The 17053-nt window shown below is 35.1% G+C and overlaps 1 long non-coding RNA gene across 1 annotated transcript in view; it reads right to left on the reverse strand.

The window, feature by feature from the left end:
- The window catches only part of LOC126957498 (uncharacterized), a 56539-nt gene that overhangs the window by 17640 nt on the left and 21846 nt on the right, over window positions 1-17053 (reverse strand). The gene's annotated exons all lie outside the window — the stretch shown is intronic.

Consider the following 17053-nt stretch of genomic DNA (forward strand, 5'->3'; position numbering starts at 1 on the left):
TGTTGCTTGGCCCTGTTGAGGGACAAGTTGATTACGGAAACCCTGAATCTATAGTAGTGCCTGTCTTTGAGTTTGTTTGATTTTCAAAAGTTGTAGAACTGTACTGATATAAGATTAATCCAGTTTGTTTTATACAGCATTGAGACTTTTCAGAAAAGGTACAATAGAAAAACAAGAAGGCAACACAGTTTAAGGATATTAAGAGAGCATCTAATTTGGGTTGGCAAGGGTGTGAAGACGAAAGCAGACTTTCTGGGGTAAGTGGAAAAGACAAAGGATCAGAAGTCCCCACATATTCCAGAAACTGTGTGGCAGAAAAAAGTAAATTGGAGAATGGAGGTATAAAACTTATATACCTCACATGGAGTGAGATGGATGAAATCAATACTTCAAAAGAAGTTTGGGCTTCTAAGAAGATCCAACATGCAGCAATAGAATGGGATAGCTGAAGTGGCTTAAACATAAAGGTCAATCATTGACATCAAAATATGAAATTGAAAGCCTAAGTCGTTGATTAGATAGGTCATCCAAGTGGATATTGAAGCACCCAAGAAGGATGGCAGGATTTGGGATTAAGAGATCAGATGATAAAATCTTCACTGAAGGCAGGGAATAAATTCTGAAAATTGTCTTTAGTAATTCCATAGCCATACAAAAAAATGCATCATTTTTAACCTGAAATTCTACCTCTTCCAGAATGTTACGATAGACATGGCTCAAACAATTTCACCCTGAGAAAATAATTTAACTCAATAACATTTGCTATTTCAAATATGTTGATGTTATTAGTAACGTTTTAAACTGGATTAAAATGCAATTGTAAATTCTTCTAGATTATTAATTCACTGAGTCATATATAACTAGTCTGAATACCTACAGGAATCTAATATAATAGTAAAACCTAAAATAATAAAACAACACATTATCTAGAGGCACTTGAACCCAGCTTGATGATGTTATGTTAATGATTAAAAATATTATCTTTAAGAAGTTCAATTTAACACAAATTATAAAAGTTTAATGACAAATTATGTCATTCACAATCCCAACCTTTTCTCTTCATTAAATATGGCTCTCTACATACTATTAAGTCCCAATAGGCAATTTGTCAAGGAATGATCAGTAACAGAGAAGAGAAACTTACAACTACTGAAATTTGCCCCCTTAAACACTCCATTGTTGGTAGAAAGATATAAATAATGTAGTTAAACCACTCTTTTCATCTTCAATAGAGAATGACATACATGACTTAGCCTCTTGTGCATGTCTTAAAATATCATCTGTACATCAATTATTGATGTCTTTATAAGCCCTTCTACTCATGGAGTGGTGTTTCCCAAACATTGCTAAGGATGGCCTGTATTACTTGTTAAATACAGATTTATGGGAGTTTTTTCAGAACTTTTCTGCCATTTTTCTTGCTGCCAACTACCACTTCTTTTCATAATTTTGCTATCAATGTTCCTGACTCAGAAACATTTTCTCTTCTAATCACAATGTATAAATTATTGCAGTGTAGAAACTGAGATAGCAAAGTTTGTTAGAACTGTAAGTGAAATAAGAATGTGTAGGCTCTGGTTGACAATCAGGAAGAACACTCATAAGTAAAACTATAAGCATCTTTAATTTAAAGATGTTGTGGTTATCTTTCCAGATTTTATTCACTTCTAAACTTTTTGGTAATTTTCCAGATAATTGATTCTAATATAAACAGACATTTACAGTTGGACAATGCACCCAAGTGTGGTATGATTTCAGTATTTTATCAAATGTACTAATTCCCACCCAGATATGTGGTATTGCATAGATACTGCCTAAATTCCACTTTTAAGTTATAGCAGAAATAAACTGTATTTGATGCTGTATCTAATTTACTTGACAGAAAGGAAGAGATTAAACAGTTTATTTATATGCACAAATTTCCCAAAGAGAAAACCATTAAATATAGTTTCCTAATCTAATTGCTGAATTTCATAATTAGGCCAATGCTTTTCTATTTAAGTATCAGTCTTCAGTACTTAATCTGTGCAACCTGGTGAAAACAGGAGAAGAAAAAACTAACTTACAGGGCTAGAAGATGGACCTGTTTCATTGACTGTAAAAACAATATTGCAGGTTCTTTGGAGAGGCAACCAAACATCCAGCAGTTGGTAAATAAATGAACGTTTGCCTTACAATGTAAGACTACTATGAATTCATAATGACCTTAGAGAAAAGTGAAGCTGACTGCTTTAAATCTTCATATTGCCTTGTCTGAAAGGTTTGTACCCCCTGTTTTCATGAAGGGTTTATGTTCTCTTGCAGACTAGTTTGAAGATCCCTTTCAGCCCATTTGCTTGAAAAGAGAGGCTGAAGAGTCTTCTTGAACTATAAATGAAGTCTCAAAGAAGTTAGCTTTCTCAAAATGCTGAGCCTCACCCTCCTCCAAGTTGTTTGTGCTAGCTTAATGGGGCCACTGCAACCTGTCCCCTTCTTCCTTGCTGTGCTATTGAAACACAGTAAGAGGACCCTTTGAGCCAACCATCTGCTCTTCAATTAAACTAGCAAGCATTTTCTTTTCAATAATTTATTGTGGGCGTCTTTTTGTTTCCAAGTAACTGTTGGTAAAAATTCATGAATTAACTGGGAAAATAAACTAAAGAAAGACAAAAAAATTACTTGCAAGATGGAAAACTTAGGAAAGCAAGGTATGACAAGACCACATGGTATTTTTTGCCACAATAGTTGGTCCCATATTTTCCTAAACCGTGTTACTTACCCACTTTCCAATGAAAGCCTAAGAACAATTGCAATTGCTGTGGCTATAAGTAAGCGTGATGCAAGACTTACTAATAAATTGGACTGCTTTATAATTACCCGTAAAATAACAACACTTGACCCTGATTTATTTTGTGGGCTGCCTTTTTCTCTCCAAACATTTTGAAGTTAAATTTTTTTTCTTAAAACCAGATGTTTCAACATTTCAAAGAGGATGGACGGAATGCAAACTCAAGACCAAAACTGTTTTAGGTTTGCATTTGTTATTATTGTTATTAAAGAAAAGGCCAAGGCTCTATGCAAACTGGAAATGAGCCAAAAATTCTAATTTAGATGACAGTGGCCATCTTGAAATTTTCTAAACATGCAAACAGCTTCCTTTCCATTTTCTGTAAACACAGAAGCAAGGAAATATGAAAACTAGATCAGACAGTAAAAGAATTGCTTACTTTTAAACTTCAGTGTGATGTAATGATGGCCCATTTTACTTCGCTTTATGGCATGGGAAGGGTTCCATTTGGAATATCTAATTAAAGATGTTAAGGTTTAGTTAGTAATAAAATCTACAACCCACATTTATTTTTGCAAATACTTTGACAGACAATTTTGTCTCTCTGTCTGTGATTGACTCCTTTGACAACACAGGAACTTACAATAACCTCGGCTTCTCCACAGTGAGAAAAGCAAAGGGCTCCTGTTCTGTCCTCTTGATTGTATCCAGCTGGTTTCAGAAAAGCACTCACTCAGTCCACTCTAGGGTCAAGAGCTCCTAGGTAGTGGTTCCAAATGGATAAGGACAGGGAGAAAGAGGTAAGAGATAAGATAGAAATGCATAGACCATGCTGATAACAGCAGTGACAATAATAAAGAAGGCTGACAGAGTGACATGTGGAAATGTGAGTTCATTCTAAGCCAGAACCAAACAAGCCCTTTCCTAAATGATTACTTAGGTAATCGCTTTTTGCTTGATTAGATCCTTGCATTAGGCCTTTGGCTCACTTAATTTATTTATTTTAAATGGATGGCCTTTCCTAACTAACCAAGGTAAGTACTTAGAAGAAGTGGATTGACAGGACTTTTCTGATATCATTTGCACAGCATCAGGTTATAATCACTGGTTTCTAGCTAGCAGACAGCCCCTTGAGGCAGCAAGGATTTAGCACAATATCAGTGCCTGGAGAAATAAAGGCAAGGCTCATAAAATGATGTAGTGCTTTCCTGTTGTTGCTACAGAATCATTGTTTGCCAGATTACCTTGAGGGAAAGTGGCCTTCAGAGGGGGTTGTTTATGATTACTTTATACAAAATGGAACATTGAAGTAGAATAGAAAAAGATTTGATTTTTGTATGCCAGCCTTTCATACACAAAGCATGTCATACGACATTAAAAATCAGCAATACATTGTTGCCGTATGACCTGGGTAGACAAATACAATGGCTAGTACATATTCAGCAATAAGATGATGTAGTCTGTGTTGCAAGGAAAGGAAATGTTGGCCAGAAAGTGAGGTTTGTTCTGTTAAATTTACTGGGGTCTGGAATAGAGTGATAGAGTAGGAGTCCTTTTTTTAGTGATTTAGTAAATATTTGGGTGCTTATTCTGTGCCAGGCACACTGTTGGTATATTACCATGGTGAACGAAACAGATGAGTTCTCAGCCTCATGAACTCACAGTACCTTAGAAAAGACCTATAACAACTAAGTATGATAACTGTGGCAAATGCTACAAAAGAGACGCCTGGTGATATGCAGAGGGTATTATGGGAGACTGACTCAGGTCCCCTCACTTATCTTCCAAGACAAAGGAGGAAGCTGAGTAGTAGAGAAGAAGGCACAGAAAGCCTTCCAAGTAGAGGAAACAACCTGTGCAACAGTCCTACATTGGAAGGCAGCTCAGGCAGATAGGAGGAGCTGAAAGGAAGCCTGTGTGGGTGGGGGTAAGGAGTTGCAGAGTGCCCTCAGAGATTAATTGGAGGAGCTAAGAGGCCAGATCTTCCTGGGCCTTGTAAGCTCTGTTGAGGACAAACCCCAAGAGCAACAGGAAGCCACTGACATGTTTTCACTATAATCAGAAAATCCCAGGAAATATGATTCAGTGTTGCTGCCCCTGTCTGCAATTCAAAAAATCCCATTTTCTTCTTTTGGAATCATAGCATTACACATATTTTCAAGTACTCTTTCTCTTATTTAAGAATCGCCATTAAATAAATTCAGAGACCTGCAGCCTCTGGGATCTGTAACAGAGCTGATTTCTCCTTTTGCTCAGCACATTAAGAAAATGTCTAAACAAGATTATTTTAACACCAAATGCACATTTTTCAAGATTTTTCATAACAATAACCAAGGAAATCAAAAACATTATTTTGTGGGGCTTCCTGTATGATTGTTATACAATTTCTCTAAAGCCATTTCTAAACTGTAGACAGGAGAGTGCTTTCCTCTCTTATGCTGATGGTAAAAGCAAATATTTACAACACAGCCTGTGCAGGAAAGAAATAGAATCCACTTATAATCTGTTTTCTTACAGTATCTGCTGCTCAATTTTATAAGTAGCTGCCGGCCAAATATAATTCGAACCCAAACCCAAAAGTCTGTGCCTTTTTGTTAAAGGGAACAGAATATTTTGCTTAAATATGTCAAAGAAATTGTTGAGAGTCAGTAAGGGCTTTTGGTTGACTGGTTTGCTTTTTTGGCAATTCGGAATCTCATTGTGAAACAGCCTACAGAACTATGTAGCAAAAGAAGAATTATATTGTTATGAAAGCTCGGTACAAGCCTAAATTGAAGACATTAGAGTATGCATTTCCAATCATGAGTAGGTGGCACAAACATGAATCCTACTGAGAAATAATGAGATGTGTGTACATATGAACCTCCTGAGTATCTTTTTGAAAACATATCCCCAAGAGAAAATGACATAAAACAACTTGAAATTAAACTTTATTTGATGCCAGATGAGAAACAAATGTTGTAAAAACTGTAATTTTAATATAATAATTATTTGCTTTGCATGTGCAGACCAGCAGCTTCTTATACCACACCAGTTCCTTAGCCAACATTTATTTCTGAAGTAACTTGATAGAGGCTGAGATTTTAATTGCATTTTCTCCCTGATTTGTATATGGACTCTGTAAGATTTTTAGAGAAATGAATTGTTTCAGCTGGACTTTAGAAGTCACATATAGACCATTATGAAATTAAATGCTTGCTTTATAGATGTTTCATAAGAAAAAAATAACATATTTATCAATCTATTGTATATAAATAGCTCATACATTTTTGCAACACTAAAGAGGAGTTTCTTTTGGATTTCCAAACAGTGTAACTGTTTTTCCCAAGTGCTTCAACTACCAGAACCCCATTTTAATGGCAAAAATTTTGAAGGCTTTCTGCCCACAAGATAGTAGACACACACCTTCATAGTACATAATTCATTGACTGGAAAAGAGCATGATGATAAGAAAACTCTAATCCAGTAAAAATTTTAGCAGAATGTATGGTCTGTAACCACAAGTGCTTATGCATATGTTTGAAAATCAACACCTCAACTACATTTACAATATACTACTTGTTTGTTCTAAAGGGAAATGTTTGTTACACATGTGGCTATACGAGCCATTACAGTCCTTCTACGGGTCCAAGGCCAGTGGACTGAGTCCATTGGAGTATAAGACAAAAGAGTTCACAGGATACCTACAAGCATGTGTGTTAGTAATCAATTATTTTTATAAATGTATATGTACATAATAATGTTTATATCAGTTTATAATTTAAAAATTGTGTTATACTCATGGTATTATTTTATTTTCACAACAAACCTGGGAGATAGTTATTGCTACTATCTCAATAGATAGAAGAGTCTGACTCAAGTAGGTAATATGACTTGCCCAAGATGACTGATAAAATAATTATTAAACTGAAAACTGGTCAATTTATTTTTATTGGTTGACTTACACTAAGTTATGATAGGTTTCAGTATATTTCAGGATATGACCACAATGTGACAAAATCTAACACATTTGTTTTTTAAAAAAACCTTTCCTGCATATAGAGTTACATATTGTTTTAGGGAATTTTCAATCAAATATTCTAAAATTAATGTAGTCATCCTAATAAAAAGGTTTTAATGCACCTCAACAAGTTTTTTTTTCGGTCTCTTCCATTCAAAGCCACTAATGATCAAAGCACAGTAATGATCCTTAGAGTCACCCTCAGAAAGGGGAAACTATAACCATTAAATTTAGATATAATTAAAACCAAGGCATGATTTTGCACAAAACTGACTTTTTAGTTTATAATAGCAAAGGAAAAAATTACCATAAGATATGACATTATCCACCAATTTCTATCCAATGACTATCTTCTATAAAATATCCTAAAGACTTAAGAACAGGGCATGTAATGTCAGAGATATATGTATGAACACTGATCATCTGCCTCAGTTCTTGAAAAGGACTAGGCAACTTTTGATTATACCCTTAAATGTGTGCTGCCACATGCAAATGTGATGAAATTTAATGTTCTTTTTTTAAAAAATTTTCTTCTGTTTATTTGACAAACATTTATTTAGCATCTACTGAAGGAAGCAAAATTCATCATGACCTACAGGCTTACCGCAATCTTACAGTCTCATGGAAATAATAAAATATGGTGTGGAGACCAAATCAATTCCATCTTGGTTGCCAATCCACTGTGCTAACTTCTGGTTAACCCCAGTTCCAAGAAGGAACTGGAATCTTTAAGATTTCCAGTTTATCTATTGCTCTTTGTGTAAAAGCATGTAATTACCATAAATCTTGCCCTTAGGTCAAAACAACCTTGACCATCAATGCTACGTTTGCATAGCATTCTTGCCTTTCCTTGGGAGGTGAACGTCATTGTCCTACATGTTGCTTCCCTATGGTATATAAGTCATGGGTCTGGGGGATAATGGCACAGGGATCCACCATCTTGTCTTGATTCTGTTCGTAAGTCCTTATTAAAGGTTTCTTTCTAAGCAACTGGATTTGTCAGCCTTTTTCTTCAGCCTCCCAGCTTCCACAGATTTTGGGAGTATGCTTGCATAGATCTGCCCATCGTGGAACATATGGACACTGCCACTTAGTCAGAACTTTATTGAAAACAAGACAGCTATGCTAGACCATGAAGGACAGATAGACTCTGAGGGGCAGATTTGGGGAAGAAACAAATTTCTCATACAGAATGTGATGAGAAAGGAACAGAGCATGCTTAGGCAATGCAAGTAGTCCACTTTAGCTGGGCTGCAGGTTATAGGAAAGGTAATCACGGTCACTGAGTCTAGAGAGGTACACATAGACCAGACCTTGAAGAGTTTTGAGTATCAGGCTATCATCATTTGACTTTATTCAGGAGGTAAGAGGGACACTTAAATGTTTCTCTCAACAAGTTCAGAAATATATTAATATGGACATTATATAGGAAGAATATAGGATGAATAAGGAAAGATAAATTTAACAGGTGAATCTCAATTGGGAAACCAAAACAGACATGACGAAATCCAGTGAGATTATGAGAGTAGGAATGGCAAAAAAGGGGCAGATGCTGAAGACACTGGGAAAGAACTGACAGGTCACAGCAGCACATGATAAAACTGATTGAATGGATGTGAACAAGCAGAGCTGGGGAGAAGAAGGAGGCAAAGTGACTTGAAGGATGAGTAACCCAGAGAATAGGGCCACCATAAAGAAGCTCAGAAAAGTCAGCACTTGGGGGTTTGGAGAAAGGAGAAAACATGAAGAATAGTTTTGAGAAATATTTAGCTTGAGAAGCAAGTCTCCAGATCTGTCATCTAGATGAAAATGCCCAAAAGGAGGTGGAAATTCAGGTCAAGAAACTAAGAGGAAGATCAGGCCAACGTATAGGTTTAGGAGCCTTTAGAAGGAAGTCAGATGGCTAAGGGTAAAAAAAATAAAATACGAATGTCGTTATACCTGGGAATGTTCTCCAAAGTTAAATGTAGGTTTCAGAAGGAAGTCAGTATTTAACATTGAAATTTGTGTAAACTGTTACTACATAATAAAAAAGCTTTTAAAGTCAATTTTCTTGGACTATCTTCATAAGTTCTGGTTTATTGATAGATAGATAAATAGATCTGATATGTATCTCACATTTATTATTTTATATATATATAAAATAAATAACCAATATTGTGTTATATAAACTCTATTAAAATAATCCAGAGGGTTAATAACTGTAAACTTTTTTTGAAGTGATATTATGCATAGAAAATCTTGTAGCAAAGAGATGAGAAAATGGAAACAGTTTCTGCAACACATCACTTGACAGGAAGTTATCAGAGGAAGTCTTATAGGTAACAATCTTATAACCATACATGGTGTTCGTACTAGTTACCATACAGATAGGAAATGAAAGGTCCATTACGGTTTCTTATCAGCTGTATATTGGTGTAATTTAGAGAGTTTGATAGCGTGAACCTGAACTGCAAAAGCCTTCAGACAATGCCCTGTTATCAGTCATCTAACCTTTGAGTTTAAACAGCCATGTGTGTAGACTTTCTCTTGTCTCTAAAGGACATTGTCTTCCCAAAACATTTAGCTGAAGCTATTAATTTCATTCTCTTCTAATATATTTTATTTTCTTAGCCATGACACCTAAAAAACATGTCAGGCTTCTAAGATTAAAACAATACGGTGTAATATCACTGGTCTACAATTAAACACAGTATGGCTTGTTTAAATATATAGCAATGATATGATACAGACAGAGTCCCTATGGTAATCTCTCAGATTTTCAAACTGATCATGTTTATCTTTTAGCCCTTTTATAGGGATTTTCACAAATGGTTGAGCTTTCATGTGTTTAGTTTCCAACATTGAGATGTCTTAGACAATGACAAAATATTTCATGATTCTCCAGGTCCTTGCCTACTAGGGCTGAAGAGGAACCATCTGGATGCTCACTAGGTAGCCAGAAATCAGGGAGAGCTTCCCTGTGAGAGAATGTGGCAAGGGCAGAAAACTCCAAACCACATCAGTGGAGCGGGAAGAGCCAGAATCATGGAAAGTAAAGGTGAAAACAAAACAAACAAAAAAACTAGGACAGGAGTTAAAAACATTTTTTAAATAATATTAGATATCGGGTGGGGAAAGTGCATGCACCTAGACTGTAGTTTTTATCAGTACTGTTCTTATGAACCAGCAGGACTCTGACCTCAGTGCACTTCCCAGGATTAAAGATCCAGGTACAGAATGACTCAAACAGAAAAGCTAACTCCACTTCTCCACCAATGATTGTTCTCAGCTTGAACTCAAACTACTAATTCCATTTACATATTCTAATCTTGGAATATACATTGAGTCAACCTGTATCCTACTTCTAAATTTATTATTGGCTTATATAAATATTAAATTCTTTCATCCAGGTCATACTACTGTAGCAGAAATCCAAGGGAAGAGTTATTGTTGCTATAGAGACATTAAATTCTTACCCAGTTTAAGCTGGGATTTAACCCTCACTGGATTTCCTATTTTGAAATTGTTATTCTTTCACCTCAGTAAGGAGCAATAAAGTCATCATTATCATCATCTCCACTACTCCCTCTCCTGCTAGCACCACACAACCCCAATGTTGCATGGACATCTCCTAGTGTGGCATTGTGGTTTGAGAAACAGGAGTAGAGATCCTCTAAAAGCCTACCTTATGGCCCTAAAATTTATGCTCAGTGCAAAATCCCCCCTCTCATAGCTGCTGCTTCTGTCTCTAGGATGGTTTTCAGCAGCAATTCTTGATAAAGGCAACAATGACAGGTGGGCCTTCAGGAAACAGTAGTAACTTCTAGTGCCGTTTCCCAAAGAATTTATAGGATTTGTGTGTTAAATTGCACCCTTGAACCTTTCTTTAATTGACTGGATAATGGAGAGTGTTATATTGCTCTCTGCAATTATGAGCAATGATTCCTAAACTCTGTTCTTCAAGGTCACACACATACACACACACACACACACACACACTTACGCACACACACAGAGGCACATAGCTAGAAGTATTTTTGTCTTAACTTTTATTTCATATATTAATTTAATATATGAAAATTTTGAATAAATGTGCAAACAACTGCAATTGTCATACAATTTTCTACTTTTAAGAAATGCACACCAGGACACCCAGAAGTCATAAGAGTGACTTGATGACTTTTAATCTACACCTTGATGCAGTATTTACCATTTAACCCTCAGGTTGACATGTATTGTCTATTTGAAAATGATTGGCTTTTAGTAGCATTTTACAACTGTAAAATACTGTATGCTTTTAATATTTCTCACATATGAAAAATTTATACCTCATGATCCCATTTACCATGAACTATAACTGAAAAAGGAGGAAATTAAAAGAAGAGTCATATTGTTTTCAAATTGTGTCTAAATAAAACACGTCAACAAGTAAAATTCGGAATATTTCAAAATTAAGTTGATGGATCTCATTTTTTCCTGTCTTTGAAGTAATTCTTAGAGCAGTCCATCTAAGATTACCCAAATGTTGCAAAATATACAATTCCTATTCTCTTTTTTTCTACACAGTTCCTATGTAAAATAAGATTTCACATTATATAACAATATTAAGTGAATATGCCATAAAATATTTTTAATATACTGTCCTGATAAAAATGTTTTTATATTTTATTATACTTAAGCTTAAAATAATTGGGTTTCTTGTTATTAATGAAATAAAATCAATTATCTGGTTGGTGGTGCTATAAAGCTACAGCACACATATGAATACGTTTTGATCATTTTTTGAAGCTTTTAAATCAGATATGAGACCATATTTGAGGTCTCCTTTGATCAAAGTATGCAATATGTCCTATGATTTCTGTTGGTATTCCATTAATGCATTGCAACTTAATCATGTTTCAGTAGTCAGGTAAGTTTGGGATACCCTGTCCTAAAGGGTTGCTCAGACTCACTCCATTGAACCCATCTCATGCTTTGCAGTGTAACAGTTCTGCCATCCAGCTGCACTTGGCCAATTCCCTTATTGCCACACTGAGGAAGCAAGCACTCCTTCCCTTTTCCCTGAGTCAGCATTCAAGCTCTCAGTCTCTTCCTTAACAGTGGGTAAAGTGTCACACTCTATCTTGATGTTGTCCCTGAGTTTGTCTGAGTGGAGTCTATTATGCTTCCTTGATGTAGTCTCAAATCTAGTATTTAAGACTTGAGAAAAGCTTATCCATAGTTTACTTCATTTCTGCAAATAAAATCCTAGGGACACACTTAGAGTCCTAGAGTTTCCCAAAATATCTATGCAAATTAAACTGTAATGAAGATCTTGAAATACATTCATTCTATAGATGTTTCCTGGGATAATGATTCTTTGGACATAATTTCTTAGAGTGTTTAAATTAAATATTTTCTGCACACAGAATAGTAAGCGCCCTTCCAGTTTTTCCAGCTTTCTTTTATCTTTTTCCTTTAATATTGTGACTTTAAGTTCATTGTATGGTATTGTGTGTGTGTGTGTGTGTGTGTGTGTGTTCTTAATTCCCCTCTATGAAGTTGCTGTTACATTTTTAATTTGGTTGAGAAATCTTGGATTTTTATTAAAATCTATGATCGAAAACATTATTGAACTGCCAATAACATTTGTTTTGGCTTTCTTTTTCCTCCTTTCCCTTCCCTCTTCCTAGGCCTACAGATGTATTTCTTTATTATGATTACAAATTTAGATTCAGAACATATCCAAAAGCATTTTCTATCAATAGACTTCACATACACATTTTTCCTTTATCTAAAACGTCATTCTTTTTAGTCTCTATAGTGCACAAGGTGTTACCTAGAAAAGGATTTTACTCAAATTATCCAAAGCCTTGTTCATTTATCAAAACCACTGTCCACACTTCACAAAATGAACAGCAAATGGCTCCCATTCATTTTGAACTGATAACTTGGACTAGAAGTCATAGGCATCAATGCTAAAAGGCATGGAAAATTCCCACACTCCACCACCAAATCCTGACCTGGGAGATTTGTTCTAATGTTCACAGGAAGGCATAAATTGTACATTCTGCCCTGTTGACTCATAATTTTTAATGGAATAACGCAAGACTTACATAGCTCCTTTCTCCCGAAAGCATTTTAAGGATGCATACAGCATCTAAAATCCTTAACAAGAAAAATGTATTTTCCCCTGATAAAAAAAGACAGTGCCACTATGTATTGGTAGTTATATTTCACAGGGAGTGAAAGAAACTGAGGGAGACAGAGAGGGGGAGAGAGAGAGAGAGAGAGAGAGAGAGAGAGAGAGAGAGAGAGAGAGAGAAGTTGATTTACAGATTGAAGGAAGTTGATAAACTATAGTGTTACAATATAAGTTGCCTGATATTTTTATTTTGATAACTGTCCTCCAAATATATATCAGAGTAAATTTGCCCAAGAATGCACACTGCCACAGACTATCTGAAGATATAACCGTGGCTATATCTTTAGAGAAAACAAGGGGGTATACACATCTGAACACAGTTTGCTGTTTGTATGTAAACACAGAGAAGTTAGTTACTATTACCCATCCAGTCCCCTTGCTAAAACCTTAAGATCCTTTTGTATCCCTATTCTCAATGCTACCCTATCAGTGCTAGTTAAATCTGTTTATTTATCAACATCATTTTACTCTTAACGTTTCATTTATTTCCAATTCCTCTCCATCTTCCCAGGTAAAGACTCTCATCATCTGTCATAACCTCCTAATTCCCTGTTACCAGCCTCCACTCATCTTCTAATTGCTGTAGGAATGATTTTCCCAGAATAAAATTCTGATCATGCATTCAAAGTTATTCTCCAATGATTTCCAATTGCCTATAGTACCAATCTGAATCTCCTTAGAAATAAGGAACAATGCCCTTTATGACCCAGCCTTTCAGACTCACATCTTCCTGGACTCCCCTCCCATCTTCCCCATTTCCCCCGTTCCCTTACTTTTCTGGAGCTGTACAATGCACTTTTCTACCTCATATTTGCCTAAAATACATCCACTTCCCTGAAAATTCCCACTCTATCCACTTCCCTGAAAATTCCCACACTCTTACTCCCTGTGAAATATAACTATGAATACATAGTGGCACTGTCTTTTTTTCAATCAGGGAAAATACATTTTTCTTGTTAAGGATTTTAGATGCCGGATGCATCCTGAAACAGCTCTATTTGATAAATTGCTACTTTGTTCATATTCCTACTATCATATTTATTGCATTGCACATGACTGTTTATTTCCTTTCAGGAGGAAGAGTTCTTTAAAGTCGCAAATCTGTCTAAATCACCTTTGGGTTATATCGCATATGAATTTCTTGGTATGTGGTAAATGTTCAATAAAAGTTTGTTGAATAAATGTAAGATGAAATCTATGTTTGAGAACTATGATATTTTTGTTCATAAGAAAGCCAGTCTTTGAAATTCACACCCCCTTTGCCTCTCTCACACCAACTATCCCTCCACCTTTCCTGGAACATGGCACCTAGAAGCATGTTTTACTAACACCAAGCTTTAACTCCAACCATTGCTACCTCGCTATTACCCTCAAGGTTCCAAAATAGTCTCCCATTTTCCTTTATATTGCCCTGGGATTTCCTTCACTGTAAAGACATAAACTGCCCATTGATGAAGTATTTTTTCATTTGACATAGGTATTTAAATTTTCTATCTAAACCAAGAAAAAATAGAATCTTTTTTTCCACGATGATATTGATCTATAGAATAAAAAGTGGACAGATCAGGCACTATTCTACAAAAAAACCTCCATTGCAGCATCACCCAAGTTTAAGAAAAATGTTAGTACACTTAAAAAGAGCTATTTAGCAAGCTTTTAATTGCAATAAAATGATTAAACAAAACAGTAACCATTAAAATACATCCATGAAGTAATTAGATCTTGAGATAATTTTATTTTAATGGCTTTCACAGTTGGAGAGGCAGCCAAAATGGCTTCGGCTTTGACTTTGGCAATTTTACTTATTTCAAGTATCAGGAGTCATATCAATTGATCAATAGCCTAATAGTTTTAGATATCTTGAATTGTTCTATGTATAATCCAATTAGCCTGTCTATAAAGGAACCTTTTTCACTGACTGGCTATAATACATATAGAGATAATTATTACCACGCAATTTATTCAATTTGAGGTATTAAGTGCATTCTACATTTTTTTAACAGAAGCATCACACTGAATTCTGTTGTCTTAAAATAAGACCATCACCCTATTTTGCCAGATGATTTTGTTTTCAACTCAGGGAGACCTTCCTTCAAATGAGGAACATTATTACCAGTCACCATGATCACTCGCTTTACCTCTTCTACCTGAGTGAGAGATTTGTGAGACACTCTGTAATCCAGTGTATCGGGAAGTCATCTGCAAATTCATTTCCTTTCTTATGAGATAATATCTACTCAATCTGGTTAAGGTCAGGGGTTCAATTCTTTCATTTCTCTTTTTGGTCATTTTAAACGATGCACACTGTGGTCTTCACTGTGTATTATAGTTTCACTAACACCAAGCCACTTTCCAATTTTTAGAAAAATTTCCCCTTTCACAAATAGGGCTGAATTGCCTACAAATGTGAATACTTAATGATTAGATTGGAAAACTGTAGAAGATTTTAGTTTGAAGTCTTCATTTTCTCAGAAGCTTAGAGTACTTTGTACCTCACAAATTCTGAAATGTAGTCATTCAAGTTAATTAATGGCCATGGCTGGCTAGCTTCCAGGGTCTATGTACCATCCTGCCCTCCCAGTCCCTGCCCCCTGAGCTGACTGTGGTAAAGACAACCACAAGATGTGATCCACCCCCAGGATCCACACCCTTCCACCACTCATAGTTAGAGCTATGATCAGTAAACTAAAATTACCATGAGGCTTTTCTTCCTTTCATTTTTCTTTCTTTTTCTTTTAAAAAACAATTCAACTTTTGTTTTAGATAAAAGAGTATATGTACAGGCTTGTTATAATGAGTGATGCTGAGGTTTGGAGTCCAGATCCCATCACCCAAGTAATGAGTATAGTAAACAATAGGTAGTTTTTCAACCCATACCCACTCTCCCTGCCCAGTCTAGTAGCCCATGGTGTCTATTGTTCCCATGTTTATGTCCATTCAAATATGTGTGTGCATGAGAGAAATACACTTCTCTCCCTTTTTCTGCTTGCTGTACAGCTGTATGTGTGTGCTCTGCTTTCTTAAATATAATTGGATTAAAAATGAGATTGGCTGATATATCATCTCTCTTATAATGCTATATTAAATTGTTGGAATGATACATAATAGTTATAAGTATAATAGTTTTTTTTGGTTTGTTTGTTTTCCTAAGATCCAGAGGAATTTCTTGTCAGTTCTCACTTTCTACACCTATAAAGCAGTAGAGTTCCTTCCAAGGACAGATCCCAAAATTTTTCTGTAAAAGTCATATTTGTCATGTCAATGTACTTTCTCTTTAACATATTATAGAATCAGCCTAATTGAATTCTGAATTAAGTTACATGCCAGGATTAAATTGTTTTACAAAACAACAACTTACAAATGAATTTGTAATTGGAGACCATCCAAAATAAAATATGAAGTAACTTAGGTTAAAAATCAATGGGAAATGTTTTAGTAAACCTTTCTGTGATCTATTCATTAAGTAACATAAATATTTCAGAGAGATTTATAAGTTAGACTTGTAACTTAAACAAACAGTTATATAGCATAAATCTGTTTTACAAAAGTTGAACAATGGTATTACCGTATTTTGCTATGAATAGTTTTTTTTTTTTTACAAAAGGGTAATTTTTATTTATGTAAATAAATATAAATAATAAAATTAAAATATTGAGGAATAGCGAATACATTTTTCAAGAGCTGTGTCCCTACAACAGTAATCCACAACTACGCCCACATGTGGCACAAAACAAATTAATCTTTTCTTCTGTTATTTACTTCAAACTTTATTTTTTAATTATTAGCTCCTGTCATACATAGGAGAATTTTCCAGGAAAAAACAAGACAGTTAGTGAATAATTTAGCCACAATGCACTCTATAGATAATCGATTTTATTTTTTTAAAAAAAGAACAATATATTTTGGTCCAAGCAGTTTAGAGAAGTATGAAATTAAAAACATTTGTCTGTTTTCTATCAAGTCTAAATGAATCACTTCATATAGCATGATTTCAAAGCCAAAGATTGTATTCCTTTCTTTTGTTCAAAAAAATTAGAAGTAGCTGTGTACATACTTATCAATTTAAAATTGTTAGTACAGCATCTTTTTCCAAAGTCAAATGTCATATTGCAAATCATTC

This window comes from Macaca thibetana, chromosome 6 (assembly GCF_024542745.1).
Source record: "Macaca thibetana thibetana isolate TM-01 chromosome 6, ASM2454274v1, whole genome shotgun sequence".
NCBI classification, from domain to species: domain Eukaryota; kingdom Metazoa; phylum Chordata; class Mammalia; order Primates; family Cercopithecidae; genus Macaca; species Macaca thibetana.